The sequence below is a fragment of the Aegilops tauschii genome, chromosome 1 (genome assembly GCF_002575655.3).
Source record: "Aegilops tauschii subsp. strangulata cultivar AL8/78 chromosome 1, Aet v6.0, whole genome shotgun sequence".
In the NCBI taxonomy this organism is placed as follows: Eukaryota; Viridiplantae; Streptophyta; class Magnoliopsida; order Poales; family Poaceae; genus Aegilops; species Aegilops tauschii.
In genome coordinates this window covers 275,448,980-275,469,809 of record NC_053035.3, presented here as the reverse complement: position 1 = coordinate 275,469,809, position 20,830 = coordinate 275,448,980, and the positions used below count along the sequence as shown (strand labels likewise).

Below are 20,830 nucleotides of genomic sequence, written 5' to 3'. Positions count from 1 at the left end.
TGTACAGAGCTAGTTTATTTGAAAGGAATTGTGATGTTCATTTGGATTAAATTGTAAGCAAGGTAAATAATTATCCCCATTTTCTTTGCTCATATTTGGTACGGAGTTAATTTAATTGGTCTCATATTCTTTTATTACACAACTTTTTAATATATGAAACCTAATTAATTTGCTATCACATTTAAATTGGTACTTCCTCTCTAAAGAAATATAAAGGCGTTTAGATCACTATGTAAACGCTGTAAACTTCGCTCAAAAAAAATCTAAACGCTCTTATAGATTCCTTTCTAAAGAAATATAAAGGCGTTTAGATCACTATGTAAACGGTGTAAACTTCGCTCAAAAAAATCTAAACGCTCTTATAGAAGGAGTAACATATTACTCCTCTTTACACTACTGTGCGCATGTTTATCAGTGATAGATTTTTTTGCTTGGGTCGTCGGCGGGTTCGCCGGCCGCGGTCGACGCTGGCGTCCTGTCTAGTTTGCTCGCCTGATCGGCCCCATGAGAGTGGCTGCGCCAGTGGCTCTCGTTGACAACGTACATCAGTAACCTCAGGAAGTCGTTCCTCGCGAACCACATCTTAACGCCGGCTGTAGCGGCAGCCATCCGTCGTTCCCCTTTGCCGTGTGGTAGGTCGTCCCCGGTGAATCTGCAATCTCCTCTGATGCCCGCGTTGTTGAGCGGAGTTTCCGCATCCAGCAAAAGCGGCGACGACTCTTATCCATCCCCATTTTCCCTTGACCCTGTGTTTGTACGAACAGGTGCATATCTTTCCTTTGCCTTACCATGTCCTCTCTCTATGAAATAAATTTCAGGCATGCATAGCACGGTTATCAAATTACTGTTTCTAATATTTTATCTAGCAATTAGACTCTTGGAATTTTCTATTATTTGTTAAATCAGATCTGAATTGCTAGGGAAGAAAGAAAGGTTATAGTAATTGATAAAAGCACATACGTGATGCATACATAACTGATATTGATTTTTGTCAAATCAGTTGTGAGCCCTCCATCAGGTATCTGTGTGAATACATTGTCTTATGAATGTATTTCCAATACTATGAAAATAAAGTACAGTGGCCGTCCTCTTACAGTTAGAGAGAGCTTAAATATAGTTCAATCTTCAGAGAAACACCATAAAAAAAGTCAAGGGCCCAAGCTCACAAACACTATATTTGGGTTTGTTAAATGGATGCATCAAAACATTGAGTTTGCTAGAAATCCTAAAATCAGACTAAATTAAATAATGACTATAGACTATATACGAATATAATAAGATACCCAAAAGTAAATAAATTTCGTTCTGTTAAAATATTTCAGATATATCAATTTGAAACCAAATAAGGCTGCTATGTCTGCATCACATTATATTTAGTCCTATCAGAATGCTTGTAACAAAATCTATAATATATCCTTGTAAACAATGTTTTTTGCAACCTTGTCAGATGGACGCTCTTCATCTGAGATGAGTATCTTCAATCCATTTCTGCTGGTCACCCTTGACATTGCAACATAGAGTTGTCCATGTGTGAACACTTGCCTTTCTAAGTAGAGTCCAACTTTTTTGAGAGATTGCCCCTGGCTTTTGTTTATAGTCATAGCAAAGCACACTGATATTGGGTATTGTCTCCTTTTCAGAATGAAAGGCCATTTTGAATCACTTGGTGACATTATAATTCGTGGGATGTAAACTTTGTCACCAACGTTAGGACCTGTTATGACCTGGCCTTCAATGAAACGCTTTCCTAGCTATGTTATTGTTAGTCTTGTCCCATTGCAAAGTCCTGCACTTTGATTGGTCTTCCTCATAAGCATTATTGGTAATCCTACTTTCAGCCTCAGTTCATGGTCTGGTATTCCAGAAAATGTAAGACTATTCAGAAACTCAGTTGGGTACAACATATCTTCATCTTCCACCGTAGACATTGCCTTGCATGTTGTATCTGAACTGAAATAGGTTACCTCTTCTCCAGGGATTTGACTCATGATGTAGGCATTAATCTGGTCAACAGTCTCGTTTCTTGGGCACAAGATCGCTCTTTCCTCAAGGTATGTTCTATCAGTGTATTTTCTGTGTAAGTCGGGATAGGTGGTGTTAACAGTAGATGCTTTCGGGTCATCCCCTTCAAGTAAAATAAGGTCCTTTGGGATGCTAACCCAATCCTCTTCATCTATTGTTGACGTTGTGCCATCGCCTATGTTTAGTATCCAGTTTGCGAATTCAGCTATTTTTTCTTTCTCTTCTCGACTACCTTCGGATGAATTCAGACGCATATTTTCTTTGAGTCGGTACTCCTCAAAGTTCTTCTATAGGTAGGATCTATTTATTGATGCAGAAATGGTATGTTCCCTTTTCCCCTTCGGTATAACTGGTAGGATTTGCCTGAAGTCACCTCCCAAGACTACTGTCATTCCTCCAAATGGTCTATGCTCTGCGTCCTCATATGTGAATCGAAGTGTGTCTCTCAAACTCTTATCTAGTGCCTCAAAACAGTGCTTGTGTGTCATAGGTGCTTCATCCCATATTATCAGTGACGTTTTCTTTATTAGCTCCGCAAGAAATGTTCCTTGCTTGATGTTGCATGTGGACTCGTTAGTGATCTTGAGGGGAATGTGAAATCTTGAATGAGATGTTCTTCCACCCTGTAAAAAAAGTGTTGCTATACCACTTGAAGCAACTGCTAGAACTATTTTTCCTTCAGATCTTAATTTTGTCGTGACTGCTTTCCACAGAAATGTCTTTCCAGTTCCACCATATCCGTCAACAAAAATCAATTTTCCAAGACTGTCGTTGACTGATTCTATTATAACGTCAAAAGCCATCCTCTGATCCTGATTTAGCTTATGCAGTAATTTCATGTGCTCTATTCTTAAAGAATCTTTATCGTAGTTTAGTTCCTCATTTACTAATCTATTATTTAGATCTTGAAGAACTGAACTATCTGGTAGTGGCATTCCTAGAAAATCTTTGAGGGACTTACCACCTTTAGTCAATAGTTGTTCTATCTCTGCCAGGAGCAGGCTCTTTATTTGTGCCGAGTTGAGTTCCAGGGCCTGAAAATTGAATATTCTTCTTTGCCGACGTTGGATATCCTCAGATAGTAACTCCCAATTTGTTTGCCACAACTTTGCGGGATCCGTCACCTCACAAAATAAAAGTATTGTGCAGAAAAGTTGGCGCATTTGAGGAGCAGAGGCCCAATGGGATGCTTCCTTGATGCAGTCATCCCACTCTTTGTCGTCATTAAGTAGCCCAAGAGCATAACATGCGGATTTGAATGTTGGATGTACAACCCCATCAACTGTTTGAATTTCTTCATATGATCTGCATCCTTTGACGGTATTTAACAGCATTCTCAAGTAGTATTTTTCACCGCTCGTTGGTTGTGCATAGTGTAGGAGATATGCCCTAGAGGCAATAATAAATGATATTATTTATCTCCGAGTTCATAATTATGTTTATGTTCCATGCTATAACTGCTATGGTTCTCGAGTCTGCAATAACCACGAGGCTCGGAGGAAGACTCATATGCACGTGTGGAATAATAAACGGTAAAATGTATTCCTAGTCTGGCCTCTAAGACTAGCTCAAGTGTTGCATGATGGTTATGTTTTCCTGATCATGGGCATGTCTATGTCAGCAACCTTGAGGGCACAATGTTAAGAGAACATTTGTGTTGAATCGACCCGGATTGATGTTATGCTATGAGATTCATTCGTCACAAGTTTATTGGTACATAACACAGAGATGGTTAACGTTTGCATGATTCCTTAGACCATGAGAGTATCGAGTTTCTTCATGCTTGCTTCATGAACTTTGGGGTTTGTTAAACGTCATCCGTAAATGGGTGGCTATTACGGCGGCTTACGGGTTCATGGAAAAGTGTGTCAAGTAACTTGATAGCTCAAGATTGGGATTTGCTCCTCCGACGATGGAGAGATATCTCTGGGCCCTCTCGGTGTTACGGTATCCATCATCGTCTGGCCAGACACTTTGTGATTTGATCACGGGGATGCCGGAACACGATAACGAGAAAAGAGAACAATACCGGTAACGAGCTAACTAGCATAGTGGACAAGTTGTTGATCCACGGGAATGCCAACATGTCTCACCTCGGGTATTTGTAACATATCGCGAAGCAACAGGAATAGCACACGGCAACTGGAGGTTCACTCGAATATTTATTCGTGTGGGTATAGGGGTCAATATGGGTGTCCACGGCTCCGATGTTGATCATTGATCGGAAGGGGTTCCGGGTCATGTCTATACTTCACCGAACCTATAGGGTCACACGCTTAAGGGTCATCTATCTGCTGAATACTAGACAGGGAGTCTGAGAGAAAATCACCGAAAAAGTTTCGGACACCGAAAAGTTTCGGACAGCGGAATCGTACCGCAGAGAGAGGTCATCGGATAAGTTTTGATGATACCGAAAAGTTGTTTCGGGATACACCATTAAGTCAAATTGGTTTCGGCACATGCCTGATAATTCTTGGAGGATGCCAGAATCATTCTGGAAGCTTTTTGGAATTTTCTGAGATAAAAACCGGAAATGTTCCGGAGCTGCCGGAGCCACTTCAGATGCGTTTCGCAGATGAAAATCACTAAAACCGGAATTGTTTCAGAACGCATTGAAAATCATTTTAGTGGGTACTGGAAATGTTCTTAGCCCACATAAATATTTTCAGTTTGATCAGACGCTGAAAAATGTCGTCGTGAATAGTGAAAATCAGCTTTATGGTTACTTTATGGAAAGCCACCTTTTGGGGCTTTGCTCCAAAAGATCTTGGGGATGACATGGATGGATAGGAGCCATTTTTTGGGCCCCTCATGGGGGTGTGGCCGGCCACATGGGGTATCCCCCCTTGGGGACCCTCTTGTTCCTTGGTTTCACTCCTAGGTCCTTGTGGAAGGACTTCATTCATGTGCATTTTGGGTTTTTTGTGAAACTACCCTACCCCCTTGGGATTTCCTATAAATAGAGGTGGAGGGGCAGCCCTCCACACTCATCCCTTGCTCTCATACACATGCCATGCATTATCTGGCTTCTTCTCTCCCTCCCACGAAAAGAGTTTCGTAGAGCCGTAAGGCTGTCTGGGTTCCGGCAGGAACTAGTTCTGGACGGCGAAGCCCTGCCGGATAGATGACACCGTATGTGTGCAACTCTGTAGAGAGATCGTAGTTTCGGTCTTAGTTCGTGAGTGCCTCCCGAAGGGCTGTCCATGTGACCGTCCGAGTTTTGAAGGTCCTCCCGAAGGGCTGTCCGAGTGACCGTTCGAGTTTCGAAGGTCCTCCCGAAGGGCTGTCCGCGACACCGTCCGGGGGGCTGTTCGACCGCCTCCCGGAGGGCTGTCTGAGGAGCAGATGAGGGTATACATCCTCGCGGTTGGGAGGTTGTAAATCCTAGCTGCGGGGATCTGCACCGCCGATCGTCATCGACTCTACTTCCCGCTGCGCTACGAGTCGGTAACGAAAAAGATCAAACCATGTATGCAGTCTCCATAGTGGTCCTGGGCTGGTGCGTAGGTCGGAAATTTTTTTGTTTTCTGCTGCGTTACCCTACAGTGGCATCAAGAGCCGTGCTATGCGTAGATGCAGGTTTCGATCTAGAATACATGGAGATGTATGGGTATTGCATAATATAATTAGGTAGTAGATGAGATCTATTGCTGAAAATTATTTATGCGGGTGACAGATGAAATCTGTTACCTGACGTTCTTGTTGCTTCCCTAGAATTTGCGTTTGCTCAATCTCGAGACAGCATGGTGGAATTTGACAAAGTTCTGGCAATCCGTGATCCTGATTGATCATGGAAGTGCTATCAGTTCTTTGGGTTCTGCCGTAGTCAAAAGAAAGATGAAATTCGCAGATGAAAGGGCATTGCAGATATTATCTGCACGGGGGTCATGCGTATGACGAAGTTTAGTATGGGGCTCGAGATTTAATTATCTCGTGTTTCATACACCCCGAGATGTTAATGTAGCAACTTGAATAATCATACTTGATGATAAAACGTTGGTAGCTGCGGTTTAAGTCAAAACCTTAGAAGCCACGTAAAATAAAATTTTGCATAAACCTATTAGAGGCGTCTAACTTGGTTTTGCAGGATGTGCATGTGATGTGGTATAGCAGTGCTCATACTAATTTGATTATGTATGAGATGACTATATGATGTAATTTGATTAACATGACCTGTGTGTCATGATTCGGCATGATGGCTGGAGCCATATGATTGCACTTTAATGACCTGCGTGTCAACCTTGTTGTAATGCATTATTTTGTTAGCTATAGAGATAGCAATATTATCTGGTGCATCGACAAGGTGGTGGCAATCTTCGCGAAGGTGAACACCGACGCGAATGCCGAAGACGAAGAAATGAAATACTTCTCCGTCAGAAAGGGCTATACCATATCATGCTATTATGAATTGCCTGAGATGTTTATCCCTTATGATGCACCCTTCTTGATTGCGCGGTAGTCGCTTTTATTAGGGTGATCTCTCACTTAAAATATCAAGTAGTTAGTGTTCTCCCAAGTGTAGCACCGTCACGGCACCTATCTTTTCGGGGTGCGCCATGGATGCATGGGTACGAACGATTAGAGAAGTGTGAGGCGGGTGAGGTCAGACCTCGCAGCAAGATCACTTGGTTGTCTTGACGTTCATGGCAGGATCGTCCTGAGCTCGGAACACACGCATCGAAAGATGAGCAAGAGTCACATAGAGATGTGATCGGCAAGTTGGCCTACCGATTAAAATTCCCGTTATGAGATGATGATTCTATGGCGATGAATTGAAGTCTGGATCTTGTATCACTCAAAATTAATTGTGAGAGATATTGATTTGAGTGGGAGCGCACTGTTGAATTAACATGTTTAATTCTCAGTGCAATTAATTATGAACACTGTCTAAGTGTTTCTTGCATAATAGTTGTAGAATAATGGCTCGCATTTCCACCTTCCCTATTAAAATTGAATAGCTGTTAAATATCTGGTTAAAACTTTACAATTGGTAACGTAATATGAGGATTGTCCTCAAAAGTGCCGAGAAGGACATTGTCCTATCGCATGCTTTCCGTATCCTCCCGCTAATGCTATGGATCATGTGACTCTCGTCCTTCGATCCAAGCTAGAATTCTGTTACAGTCAAGTGGAATATGTTTGCTTCCATGAAACCCAAACTTCGAAAGTTGGGATAGTTATATGATATTCATGGAACTGAAAATTATTTTCAGATACAAACAAAGCAATGTTTGTTTGCAAGTATTAGTAAAAGTGTTTACTATGCATTTGACTGTTGGGAAAGGGATCCAGAAGAACGCCTGTCATATAATGAAAGGTGAATAAAACAACAACTTAAAGAGAAAAGAAGTGTCCAAAGGGTGTTAGTATGACTTACACGCCTAGGAAGTCCGGGGCTAATGCCACTCTTAAGTTGGGTGCTTCTTCTGAGAGTAGGAGAAATACTAAAAGTTAAACTGTTAGAAGTATAAAGGCAAAAGGAAAGAAGACTGGAATATCCAGCTCATGTATGAATGTCATACAAGTTTTTGATGTATAGAAGGCTGGTCAAAGATATAGTTCTTGTGAATTATGGTTAAACATGTTAATCACTAATTCTTGGGTATTGTGAGTTCATCACAAAATTGCCCGCTCGATTGCATTCTGTTGCAACTCGATGTAAGAACTACTATGGCCTGAAAGACTAGCTAGAAATGAGGTTAAGGTATACACAGGGAACATAGTAAATGTTACTATACCTTCCATCGGTGTATTGCCGTCTGTATTTATTTTCATAATTCATTTAGAGTTTTACAAACTCTATCCCATTGCATAAGGTATCTTGCAAGAAGGTTGTTCATAAGAGAACTTTTTATGTTCGATGTTATGAATAACACAAGGGCCATACTTTCATTATGAATGAGATGTATGTTATGAATATTGATAATAATACAATACCTCTGGGTTTACTTTCATAATTCATTTTAGAGTTTCATACACTCTAGCCCATTGCACAATGTTTGTTGCAAAAGAGTTGTTCATAAAAACAACAATTGTTGTTAAGTATTATGAATAACATGAAGGGCCATGCTTCCATCCAAGATGGCATGTATGTTATGAATATTGATGGTAATATGATACATCCATAACACTGACGCTAAATGTCGCAAGACTAAAAGAATACCACACAAGTGTGGCACTACATTTGGTCACATTGGAGAAACCGCATGGAAAATTCCATTATGATGGAGTTTGAAGTCTTCTTGATTTTGAATCATCTGACACTTGCAACTTTCCTCCGAAAAGTGAAGTGACTAAAATACCGTTCACAGGCCATAAGGAACGAACAACAAACTTATTAGTGATCATACATTTGATGTGTGTAGTCCGATAAGTGTTGTTAGTGGTGGATTTATTTATCTTCAGAAATGACTCAAGTAGATATATGGATATTTACTTGATGAGACGTAAGTCTGGATCTTTTGAAATCATTCGAAAGGTTCTCAAAAATGAAGTAGAAGTTATTGTAACAAGAAAATTATGTTTCTGCAATTTGATTGCACAAAGGAATATTTGAGTTACATGTTTAGCGAATGTCTGATGAGTTGTGAAAGGGGTTTCATAACTTGCACCTCCCGGAACACCACTGCAAGTGGAAAGTCTGTGGAGATGTAATCAAACCATTTATGACATGGTAACGTGAAAGATGACATAAATAAATTTGCCATTATCCCTTTTAAAGTGATGCTTTAGAGACTGCGGCTTTTACACTGAAAAGAGCTACATCGGGTCTGTTGAAATGAAGCCATGGTATGGTACGCCCAACCATGTTATATCTTTTCTTAACATTTGGAATATGGGGCTTGTGTAAAAGGTTACAAACCTATTCCAAATCAGACAAGTGCTACTTTGTAGGTTATACCAAAATGTTGGGTATTCCTCCCTCACTATACCGAGGCAAATAGTTTTGCCGCGAAACGGTGTGCTTTTAAAGAGAATGGTTCTTTCAAAAAGGTGAGTGGGAGAATAGTGCAACTCGACGAGATAAACAGTATCTACGTCATCAGATCAAAGGAAAGAGACCTTGGAAGTAATTCCAGAGTTTCCTACTGCGACTGATACGGAAGTCTCTACAATAAAATGTATGAACTTCGGTCGAACTTGCAGCTGAACCACGTAGGCAAGGCTCGTGCAAACCTCTCAGGTGCGCAAACGAGATATTGTTGTTAGACAACATTATGCCTACGATACACAAGGAAGCGTTGATGGGCCCTGACTCCGGAATTGGCTAAATGCCAATACAACCCGAGTTAGTTTCCATATAAGTGATTCAAGATTAAAACCTTGATACACCTTTCGGAAGACTTAGAGTCTAAAGAATATTTATGGAACTTAAAACTGATACGGATAAAATGTTTTATCCATAAAGCTCGACTTGTTGAAATAACAAGTTCAAGAGTTGACTACGATGAGGTTGTTTTCATCGTAGCGATGCTTGAAGTCGGTTCGGGTTGAACTAGCAATTAATACATATTTCAATCATGAGATATGAAACATGGATGATAAAAGGATTTCCATCTGATGGAAATGAAAGCTAGGACTTGTATATGATACAGTCCAAAGTAATTTGTCGATCCAGAGGATGCTAGTAGGTATGCAAACTTCAGAGTTCCAGCAATGGACAGAAGAGAGCAAAATGGAGTTGGAATCTTCGTGTTTTGATGAAATGGTCAAAGGGGTTTTGACTTCATCAATGGGTAACGAAGATGCTTGTAATTCAAGAAAGTAAGTGGGAGCGTAATAATATTTCTAAAAACCTTATGTGCTTGGCACATTGGTAATTGGAAATAAATTTCTTGACACGAATTAGGACTTCATTTGAAAATAGTTTTTCGATGAAGTGCTTAGGCTAAATAGCCTCAATATTAGGAATGATGATCTATGGAGATAGATTTACCTTATGGGGCTAAGCAATGAATACATATTGACAAGATGCTAAAACCTTTTAGCATTTAAAACGCCAAGGAGTGATTCTTGCCAAAGTCACATGGAAAGAGTTTTTGCAAGACTCGGTGTCCCAAAACACTGATGAGTAAAATACATGATGTAGATTCCACACACTTTTGTGTTTGGATTAATCATGTATTCCATGGTATGTAAAACAACCAGATATGTCCGATACTCCCAAGGTGTTGCGATTATGGATACCAAAGTGATCAAATTACTGATCATGGGACAACAGTGAAAGATGTCACAGAGTACTAGAGTAAGTACTGATGACATGGTTTTCTCGCAAGCAGAGATCATGAAGAGTTCGTTGTAAAATGTTACATCGATACAGTCTTCATCTTTTCTCCATGCGATTTTCGATTCAAATTAAGGGTTTTGTGTAACACACAATGTGTGGCACAGTTAGTTGGAATTTGTTCAAACTAGTTACTGTGGCGAATTCTATAACAAGGGCTAAGTATGTTGACGCTTTAGAAGCGACAAAGAAGATGTTGAATCATATAGTTCATTCATGAACTTAGTATAGTTCCAAGATGGCTTTTGACAATGGGACACTACTGCAGGTAGTTGCTCCATAACTCAGTCTGAGGAATCCAGGTTCAACCTGTGATTCACATACATACAAAGCCAAGTCCACACAAAATATGAATTTTGTGAAAACGTGAAAACGCGAGGACATGCAAAGATACACACGGAACTGAAGTCATCAGATCCGTTGGACATCAGGCTATACCACAAGCGAAGCATAGTTACACCGGTGTGCCACAGGTGTGAAGTGCATTAGCATAAGCTAGATTATTGACTCTAGTACAAGTGGGAGTCTGTAGGAGATATGCCCTAGAGGCAATAATAAATGATATTATTTATCTCCGAGTTCATAATTATGTTTATGTTCCATGCTATAACTGCTATGGTTCTCGAGTCTGCAATAACCACGAGGCTCGGAGGAAGACTCATATGCACGTGTGGAATAATAAACGGTAAAATGTATTCCTAGTCTGGCCTCTAAGACTAGCTCAAGTGTTGCATGATGGTTATGTTTTCCTGATCATGGGCATGTCTATGTCAGCAACCTTGAGGGCACAATGTTAAGAGAACATTTGTGTTGAATCGACCCGGATTGATGTTATGCTATGAGATTCATTCGTCACAAGTTTATTGGTACATAACACAGAGATGGTTAACGTTTGCATGATTCCTTAGACCATGAGAGTATCGAGTTTCTTCATGCTTGCTTCATGAACTTTGGGGTTTGTTAAACGTCATCCGTAAATGGGTGGCTATTACGGCGGCTTACGGGTTCATGGAAAAGTGTGTCAAGTAACTTGATAGCTCAAGATTGGGATTTGCTCCTCCGACGATGGAGAGATATCTCTGGGCCCTCTCGGTGTTACGGTATCCATCATCGTCTGGCCAGACACTTTGTGATTTGATCACGGGGATGCCGGAACACGATAACGAGAAAAGAGAACAATACCGGTAACGAGCTAACTAGCATAGTGGACAAGTTGTTGATCCACGGGAATGCCAACATGTCTCACCTCGGGTATTTGTAACATATCGCGAAGCAACAGGAATAGCACACGGCAACTGGAGGTTCACTCGAATATTTATTCGTGTGGGTATAGGGGTCAATATGGGTGTCCACGGCTCCGATGTTGATCATTGATCGGAAGGGGTTCCGGGTCATGTCTATACTTCACCGAACCTATAGGGTCACACGCTTAAGGGTCATCTATCTGCTGAATACTAGACAGGGAGTCTGAGAGAAAATCACCGAAAAAGTTTCGGACACCGAAAAGTTTCGGACAGCGGAATCGTACCGCAGAGAGAGGTCATCGGATAAGTTTTGATGATACCGAAAAGTTGTTTCGGGATACACCATTAAGTCAAATTGGTTTCGGCACATGCCTGATAATTCTTGGAGGATGCCAGAATCATTCTGGAAGCTTTTTGGAATTTTCTGAGATAAAAACCGGAAATGTTCCGGAGCTGCCGGAGCCACTTCAGATGCGTTTCGCAGATGAAAATCACTAAAACCGGAATTGTTTCAGAACGCATTGAAAATCATTTTAGTGGGTACTGGAAATGTTCTTAGCCCACATAAATATTTTCAGTTCGATCAGACGCTGAAAAATGTCGTCGTGAATAGTGAAAATCAGCTTTATGGTTACTTTATGGAAAGCCACCTTTTGGGGCTTTGCTCCAAAAGATCTTGGGGATGACATGGATGGATAGGAGCCATTTTTTGGGCCCCTCATGGGGGTGTGGCCGGCCACATGGGGTATCCCCCCTTGGGGACCCTCTTGTTCCTTGGTTTCACTCCTAGGTCCTTGTGGAAGGACTTCATTCATGTGCATTTTGGGTTTTTTGTGAAACTACCCTACCCCCTTGGGATTTCCTATAAATAGAGGTGGAGGGGCAGCCCTCCACACTCATCCCTTGCTCTCATACACATGCCATGCATTATCTGGCTTCTTCTCTCCCTCCCACGAAAAGAGTTTCGTAGAGCCGTAAGGCTGTCTGGGTTCCGGCAGGAACTAGTTCTGGACGGCGAAGCCCTGCCGGATAGATGACACCGTATGTGTGCAACTCTGTAGAGAGATCGTAGTTTCGGTCTTAGTTCGTGAGTGCCTCCCGAAGGGCTGTCCATGTGACCGTCCGAGTTTTGAAGGTCCTCCCGAAGGGCTGTCCGAGTGACCGTTCGAGTTTCGAAGGTCCTCCCGAAGGGCTGTCCGCGACACCGTCCGGGGGGCTGTTCGACCGCCTCCCGGAGGGCTGTCTGAGGAGCAGATGAGGGTATACATCCTCGCGGTTGGGAGGTTGTAAATCCTAGCTGCGGGGATCTGCACCGCCGATCGTCATCGACTCTACTTCCCGCTGCGCTACGAGTCGGTAACGAAAAAGATCAAACCATGTATGCAGTCTCCATAGTGGTCCTGGGCTGGTGCGTAGGTCGGAAATTTTTTTGTTTTCTGCTGCGTTACCCTACACATAGTAAATCCTGCCTATGGTTTTTTTTCCACCACGCCTTTTCCTCCATTCTTTCTCTTGTGCATGCCAAGTCCATTTGGTTGGAAACTGTGCATACGTCAAACTTCGAGCTTCTTCATGCAACTGGTTGGCTGTCATCCATTCTGTGAACATTGTCTTTTCTATGTTAGGCCGGGATACAATTTGATCTAAATCCATTGAGTCCGGGAACACCACAACATGTTCATTTTCTAGGTGAAATTGTAACCTTTCAACCGCAGGTCTCTGTACTGAAGAGGAAACTGAAATATGCGCCATGCGGCTTCACATCCAGATATATACCGGGCATCAAGGTACCTCTTGATTTCGTCGTCCCTGTTTGTTAATTTGCTAGCTCTTGTTTCACTTTGTTGGTCTTCCGCTTCTATCAAGACGGTTGTTCGATCTTCTCCTTTGTGGATGTATTTGAATAAATACTTTATAGACCTTGACCTGTTGCACCACTCAACATTTATGTGGGCTTGATACTTGACCAGTAGGTTTCTATTGTATGGCACACCAAATCTATTGTCTAGCTTCACTCCATTCTTGTCCACAGTGTTGCCATCATCTCGCCTTCTATATACTGGATAGTTATCTTCATCTATGGTAGTCTCAGTGCAAAAATTCTTGGGGAAATGTTTGGCACAACTTTTATCGACCATGCATGGTGATTTTGGGTGTGCTTGACCACATGGACCATGTATCATGTAATTTTGCACTGCTTCGTACCCTTCTGGATCACTATTCTTATCAGGAATTTCGGCTGATATGATTTTGTCGATCTGGGAAGGACTTGGATCTTTATCATCTGGGTGTAGAAACACCAGTATGTGTGCATGCGGGAGGCCTCTTTTCTGGAACTCTATAGTGTAGACAACTTTATGAAAGTAAACAAATTTGAGAAGAAATGAGTTAGGACAATCATCTAGGAAAGAGTGATTATGTACTTATTAGGTAAACTTACTTGCAATTGTTTGTCCAAAACACTTTCCGTTCTTTATGTCATTCATAAGTTCCTTCAGTTTTAACATGAATACTCTGGCAACGATATCTGGACGATCTTCAGGTTTCTGGCCTGGAATCAGGTCCAACATATCTTGTATTTCCAGCCATTTTGGATTGCATGTAAAAGTAATGAAGAGATCAGGATAGCCAGCCCAACGACAAATCGCCATGGCATCTTGGTAGTTTTGCTGCTTATTTCTTGGACTGCCATTATATGATGAGGGTAGTATGATTCTTTGTCCAACTTGTTCAGTTCGTGTATCTCCATTTTCTATTGCATCATGCAGTCCTCTGTACAGTTCTGTCCTCAACTTACCTTGGTTTGTCCTGTACCAATTTAGTCTCCACTGTTCAATGCACGTTGCTGCATCAACTAAGAACTGCAGGAACAAACGTCCACTCATTTGCAATGTTGAAGCTTGGTTCAGACGTTGTTGTATGCGATACGCATAAAACTCCAGCATTGTTACATACTTTCTTTTACCTTTGCTGCCTCTTTTATTTTCATACTCTATTTCTGGTCTGAAACCATCTTCTCCATATGGAAAAAGCAAGGGGTACTGCATTGACATATAGCTTGGGTGCAACTCTGAAATCCTCTACAACATTCTGTCTTTGGTCTCAACTATTATATCAAAATTATTTTCTCCATCTTGTTCCCCAATAATTAGTGTTGCGACTTCTGAGGCAGATGGTAGGTTGTATTGCCGTCCATCTTTCGACCTTTTGTTGATCAATCTTAGTCTTACATCTTTAATACGTAGGTTTTGGAATCTGTCCCTTGCCATACGAAATGATTTGACTAAAACATTGTGCTCATCAAGCATCTCCAGTAGTCCTTTGACAATGTTTTCATCTGGTTGTGTCTTACTCTCCGTTGAAGAAGATGCATTAATCCTATTCCACACTTCATTTTCTGTGTCATGTATGTACAATTGGGCAAATTTTGGTTTCGTTACGTCATCCTTAGGAAGTAAAGTGCCAATCTGATGGTAATTCTTGCCATTCAAACGGAAAACATACGGTCCAGATGCCTGCTTATTAATTTCATAGTCAACCTTTCCTCCCATTGGAGTGAATGCGAACATCGAGTTGTACAACCTGATGTTCTGGCGAAAATTTGATGATTCTCCTTTTTCATTGTAACGTAGTAGCTGTCGGCGATACAGCGGAGCTTGCTTCAGTGGTGGTAATTTAACTTTCCCTTCCTTGCAGCAGAGACCAAATTTTGGAACTGTGATGTTACCTGTGCTTGTGCTTCTCTCTCCATGCCACATAATGGCATTGCAAAATTCACAAACACAATTTGGTTTTCCCAGATATGAAACTTGAGTGACATCCTTCGCTACATTAGATACTTCACAATCATTGCCCTTTTCTGTCCTTAGTCATTTGCTTGCCTTTTTCAGCTGGAGGATTCTTTCGTTTTCCGCCTAGCTTCCTTTGCAGCTGCTCTAATGATGTCTGATTGACTATCATTAGATTCGAGTGTTGCTAGTTTAGAGGCTGCTTGCTCAGGTATTTGGATTCCTTGATGACGCCACATATTCCTACATTTTATTTTGTTATCATTTTAATAATCCAGGTAAATTAATATTTATATGATTATTTTTGGTACTGTGGTAATGAATACCTTTCGTTGTTTTGATGTGCTCTAGTGCGTGTTCGACGCATGTTGACTGCGGCTAGTGAATCCTGAAATAAATGAGGTAAAAAGTGTAACTGATTTTATTCTGAGATATAAGTGAGGGCATCTTATACGTAACTGATTTTATTTGTCCAGAAATTCAGAATTGCTGATGATAAATTTAATGTAAACATGTCAGGCACCACATTGTTTGCAAGGATGCTGAAGGTATTTGTATGGAACAGATAGTTTCCTGATAAGATTCTTTTTCGTATGGATTGTTTTCCAACAAAGGCTTTTAAATCGTCTAAAATCATTATTCTATTGTGAAAGAAGGATACTTGTGTTGTCACCTTCCAATGAGAGGACGTATATGCTCTGTAATTGGTGAGCCACTTTCTCTGTGTAATTCAAGTTAATACAAAGCATGTGTAATGAGAACGGAGAGTTGATGTATATATTAATCATTGCAGGAGACATGCATATATTATTTGTGGAAGGAGATAATGAACATTGGCTGCAAGTACTGCCACACAACCTGTCTGCTCCTTGCTGCTTGCGAGAGGACGGCAATGTCTTGCCGGGATGTGCACGCTCTGTAATTAGTGATCTGAATCCCAAGTTTATCGGCGCTTTCTCTCTGTAATTCAAGTTAATACAAAGCATGTGTAATGAGATCGGAGAGTTAATGCATATATTAATCATTGCAAGGAGACATGCATGTATTATTTGTGGAAGGAGATAATGAACATTACCTGCAAGTACTGCCACACAACCTGTCTGCTTCTTATTACTGGCGAGAGGACTAATTATTGCATGTATGTGATGAAGGATGAGATCAGGGGCGATGTCTTGCCTGGATGTGCACGAATTGAGTCGATATAGAATTCTTATTTGTAAAGAAGCGTAGTTAAGGCTAGAGTTTGTAGGTTAGAGTTTGTCATCTGTACGTTTTAAACCTATACAATATCTGAGCCGTTATTATTTTATGTCACCAGATAGATGGCTCCTACTTGAAGTCAGTTTCCATGTATACTAAAATATATGCACGTCTCTGTTTCTTACACGTCTTGTCTACCCATTGTTTTTCTTCAGAGAATTGTATGTTACACACACGACTCCTTATCTCGACAGAATTGTTTTTCTTTAAAGAATTATAATATTTAACCTATTTAATTCCAATTAAAATCTGAGTCATGGCTGGTCACACATGATATGTCTAGATGGCAAGATGGAATGACCTATTGATTGGCAATGCAGATTACTAAGTGGTGCACTTCAGTTTTAGTGGTCGTTAGTTCCACGCACGATGGGCTCTTGGCGAGAACAGATGATGATGTGCACATCGTTGATTGTTTGGCTGTCATATGCTTTCTCTGTAGTGTCTGAACATGTGAAAATTTGTATGTCGTCGAGAGGCATATTCTATAGCGGATGAACATGTCAAAATCGCTAATATGTGTACGATAAATGACAATTTTTTTTGTAAAACTGATGTACCACCACATGTGGCTGCTTTTCACTAATGACTTTACTAACACGAAGGTACGCATTTACATTTATTAAAACCAATCTTAAACAATGATGTTCATATAAAGTACAAATCTGATGCTCCTATATGTTCTATTACATGCTAAATAACTGGATTTCCACTAATCAATGATTTGACTTTTGAGTTCTTGATACACCACACTTCTGAATGTCTTTGTTCATCAATTCTTTATTGGCACAACTACGCCTTGTCCTAGGCCTTGAATCATTGTGCTCCTGAGTACCTGCCTGTTCTGATTCTTCTTCATGGTGATTGTTTACTTGTTTGCTATCAATACCAGCACATTTGCGAGTTACGGCGCGTTTCCTCTTGGGGCCTGCTTCCATAGATTTTGATTTCATTATTTCCTGACTACCTTCAGTTTTTGGTTCTTCATCAAGGTGTACAACATGAGTTGTGCTACTTCTCCTACCCCTTTTAGTCCGGTTAATAGTGGGTTCATCATCCTCCGGTTCTTGCTTTATAGTTTTCATAACTGATAACTTGTCCGCTTGCTCCTGCCAAAAACATTTGGAACAATTAGTGACTTGCAGAACTATGAAAGAATAAGCAAATGCAGCAAAAAACTTACATGGCTATCTTTTTGAATTCCCTTTTTCTTAGATTTCTTATCAACAACAGATATGGATTCATCTTTCTCTTGACTATCCAGATTTTCTGATTCTTCATCAGAATGTACATGACGTGTGTTCCTAGTCCTCCTAGTCTTTTTAGTGTCTATTAGAATGGGTTTATCATCCTCCATCTGCCCATTCAAGACATTGGGTGTGTCAGTAAGAGGCTTGTACCAAAACATTTCAATTTGGGTAAAGTGCCATCAACATTCATCATTACAAAATATGGCATGTAGATACAAAATAATATAGAGCATTGTAGTAGAAATAGATGATACCTGCTCAACATTTGAATGATGTACTGATGTATCTTTTTCAGAATCTATGAAAAAGATTCTATGAACAGTGTATTCATGATAACCGTACTTCAAATTATAGTCATTCAATCTGAATTGAAAAATCAATCTCTGCCCACATATTTTCTGGATTTCTTTTGTCTGCTCATGGATATCACAATCATCCCTCTCTATCAAAAAACTTGCAGATTACTTAATCAATTTTTTTGCTTCTGCCTCAAACATGGTGCAAGTTGTTGTTGCACTCAGATCACATATCTCTAGTTTCAGTTTGTACCTAGTAATAAAATGGAACATGTGGTTAGTGCAGGATAAATTACTAACTAAAGAATGAGATAGTATGAAATTCACCTTGGACATATCTTCTCAGGTTCTTTTTGACATTTCGGACAGTAGAAGTGGTTCCCTTGTTTCTGTACTTTTTTGTTGCATTTGCAGCATCCTATGTAGTACCACTCATCTGATGTATTAATTGACTTAATCATTGCTTCGGTAGTATAGAACTTTTCCTGTCCATTACAGGTTAAATTAGCACATAAAATTTATGAGAAAAGAATATAATACTAACTATAAATACCTGTTTTTCAGATTCATATGTAATTTCAGTTATTTCTTTTAGGGTTCTTCTGTTAGAGAGCATCTGTTCTTGAATTGTGCCTTGCAAGTGGGCTTCCGGCTCTATTTCTTCTACCATATCATCTTGCAAGCAATACCTGTTTTGCATGAGATAAGTATCCATGTATGTAGTAGAACATGTTTTTCATATTACTGCAGAAAATCTGTTTCACCTCGTTTGAAGCTCATTTGTTTCAGGGATATCCAAATCGATATATACTCTGGTCGCACCTGTAGATGACAGCGAGTACTCTGCATGCACTTTGATATATTAGATTATGTGTATAAAAAAGACACGCCTAGAAATACTTGCCCATTGTTAATACGAATATAAACCTTTCAGTTTTCTAACATTAGTTGATGTTACTATGACCACACGCCCCAAAGAATCTTCATCAATTTGACTAACCTTATTACCCCATAGTCTAATATTAATTTTTTTATCCCTGTATATTCCAAGAGAAATACCTATTAGCACCCACGATAATTGTACTTGTCTAATTGTTTTTAGTGTACTCACTCAATTCAAAGCACAATATCTTGAATCTTTGAAATCCCGTGGGTTGTCTGTGTTTCTTCAATATGTCCTATGTAACTTGCTATGCCAATGACATCTGCTAATAAAGTGGTATTAATATGCATAATACATGGAAGTTAATAATTGAAACAAATATAATCATACCAGATAAGTAAATCTTTTGGCTGTCTCTTGTGGAAAGAACTTCGACAGTACAAAACGTGAAGCTTTGTTCTGCTATTTTGATATTTTTTTTGACCTTTTATCCCTTGAATTTTTGTCGTGTGCAAGAAATTTAGAACCTTTTCGCTTTCAACTGGACAGAAATTCATTGCAGACATAACCTTAAAATTTGCTATCATGTAGACTAAACCTTCTTGGATCAATGGTCTGAACTTGTTAACCATATGCTTCATTACCTTGCCATGTATCATAGTACCCTGAAACATTACAGTGCAGCGAGAAGATGCATCAATATTATAGTAACTACTACAACTCACAATAGTGTATTTATGTTGGAAATTCATAAAGTTTCATCATTAAGCTAACCTCTTCATCAAGTAGTATCATGTCAAGGCTAATTAGTTCATTGTTGTTGAGATTAATGGCATCCCATAGCCTAATTATTCTGACCTTGACTTTCCAGGAATCCTTCTGATTGCTAATCTCATGGAGCATATCGTATGCCATTGTTTTGAAGGTAAACAAAAGGAGTTGACCTATAAAAACACAATTTCCAGAAGATTACATATTGGTGGCCATGCAAATTGCATGTAGTATGAAGTCCAGAGCCTAACAATTTGATTGAACCAACGAAAGAAATAATCTCTCTCAGAACTGGGCTAGAAAGCAACAAAAAGTAATTTGAATTGTAAGCAAGCATAATTTTGTTGCTTAGTAATTTCTTAGTCTCTGGCAAATCCAAGGCTTCACTTGCGAAGAAAGATTTCCTCTTGCCCATTGTGAAGTTCATAAGCAATATGAAGTAAATAGACTAAAATTTTGAATTAACCAACTAAACAAACAATCCCTGAAAAACTGGGCAACGACGAAGCTTACGTACCAAACAGGAGAAGGTTCACCAGCGACGATGTTCACGACCGACAGGAGCCTCCTTTATGTGTAGATAGTTTGTTTCAGGCTGCAGTTAATTTATAAGATGGCGGCATGGGCTTGGTTCTGCCCCATCGCGATCTCCACGAAGTGCCCAAAGAGCGTACGTCAGCAAACCTAGGATTGAATCCTAGGACTGTCAAAGGACGCAATAGAAAACATGAATCCTAATGCAATTGAAAAGATAAGTTCAATTCAAATGTTAAATCAGGAAAAAAAAATTAAAAAAATGACGAACCTGGTCTATTCCCCAACTTGGTTGCTCCAATTTGAGAGATTTGTTTGTTTTTTCCATGGGAGGAGGAGGAGAGATTCCATGGCGTGAGCGCACCAGATCAATTTCCTAATTTCCTTGCTCCAATTTGAGAGATATGATTGATTTCCTTTCTCTGGGGAGGAGGAGACCATGGGGAGGAGAGAACGTGAGGAGGAGACCGTGGGGAGGAGGAGAGACTATGGCGCACG

The 20,830-nt window shown here is 40.2% G+C and overlaps 1 long non-coding RNA gene and 1 pseudogene across 5 annotated transcripts; one reads left to right on the top strand and one right to left on the bottom strand.

The window, feature by feature from the left end:
* Positions 1–410: 410 nt before the first annotated feature.
* On the top strand, positions 411–16,722 carry LOC109755820 (uncharacterized). 5 transcript variants are annotated; one of them, XR_012181220.1, is made up of 9 exons: positions 480–764; positions 1,641–1,869; positions 1,976–2,051; positions 3,172–3,342; positions 13,266–13,337; positions 15,441–15,549; positions 15,690–15,740; positions 15,858–15,886; positions 16,132–16,428. It is a non-coding gene; the product is annotated as an uncharacterized lncRNA (long non-coding RNA). The 5 variants fall into 5 exon arrangements; XR_012181221.1 differs by having other exon boundaries at positions 15,250–15,549; XR_012181218.1 differs by lacking the exon at positions 3,172–3,342 and having other exon boundaries at positions 411–764; positions 16,132–16,722.
* A 466-nt stretch (positions 16,723–17,188) lies between these two features.
* On the bottom strand, positions 17,189–19,969 carry LOC109755808 (uncharacterized; annotated as a pseudogene).
* Between the last annotated feature and the right edge of the window lie 861 nt (positions 19,970–20,830).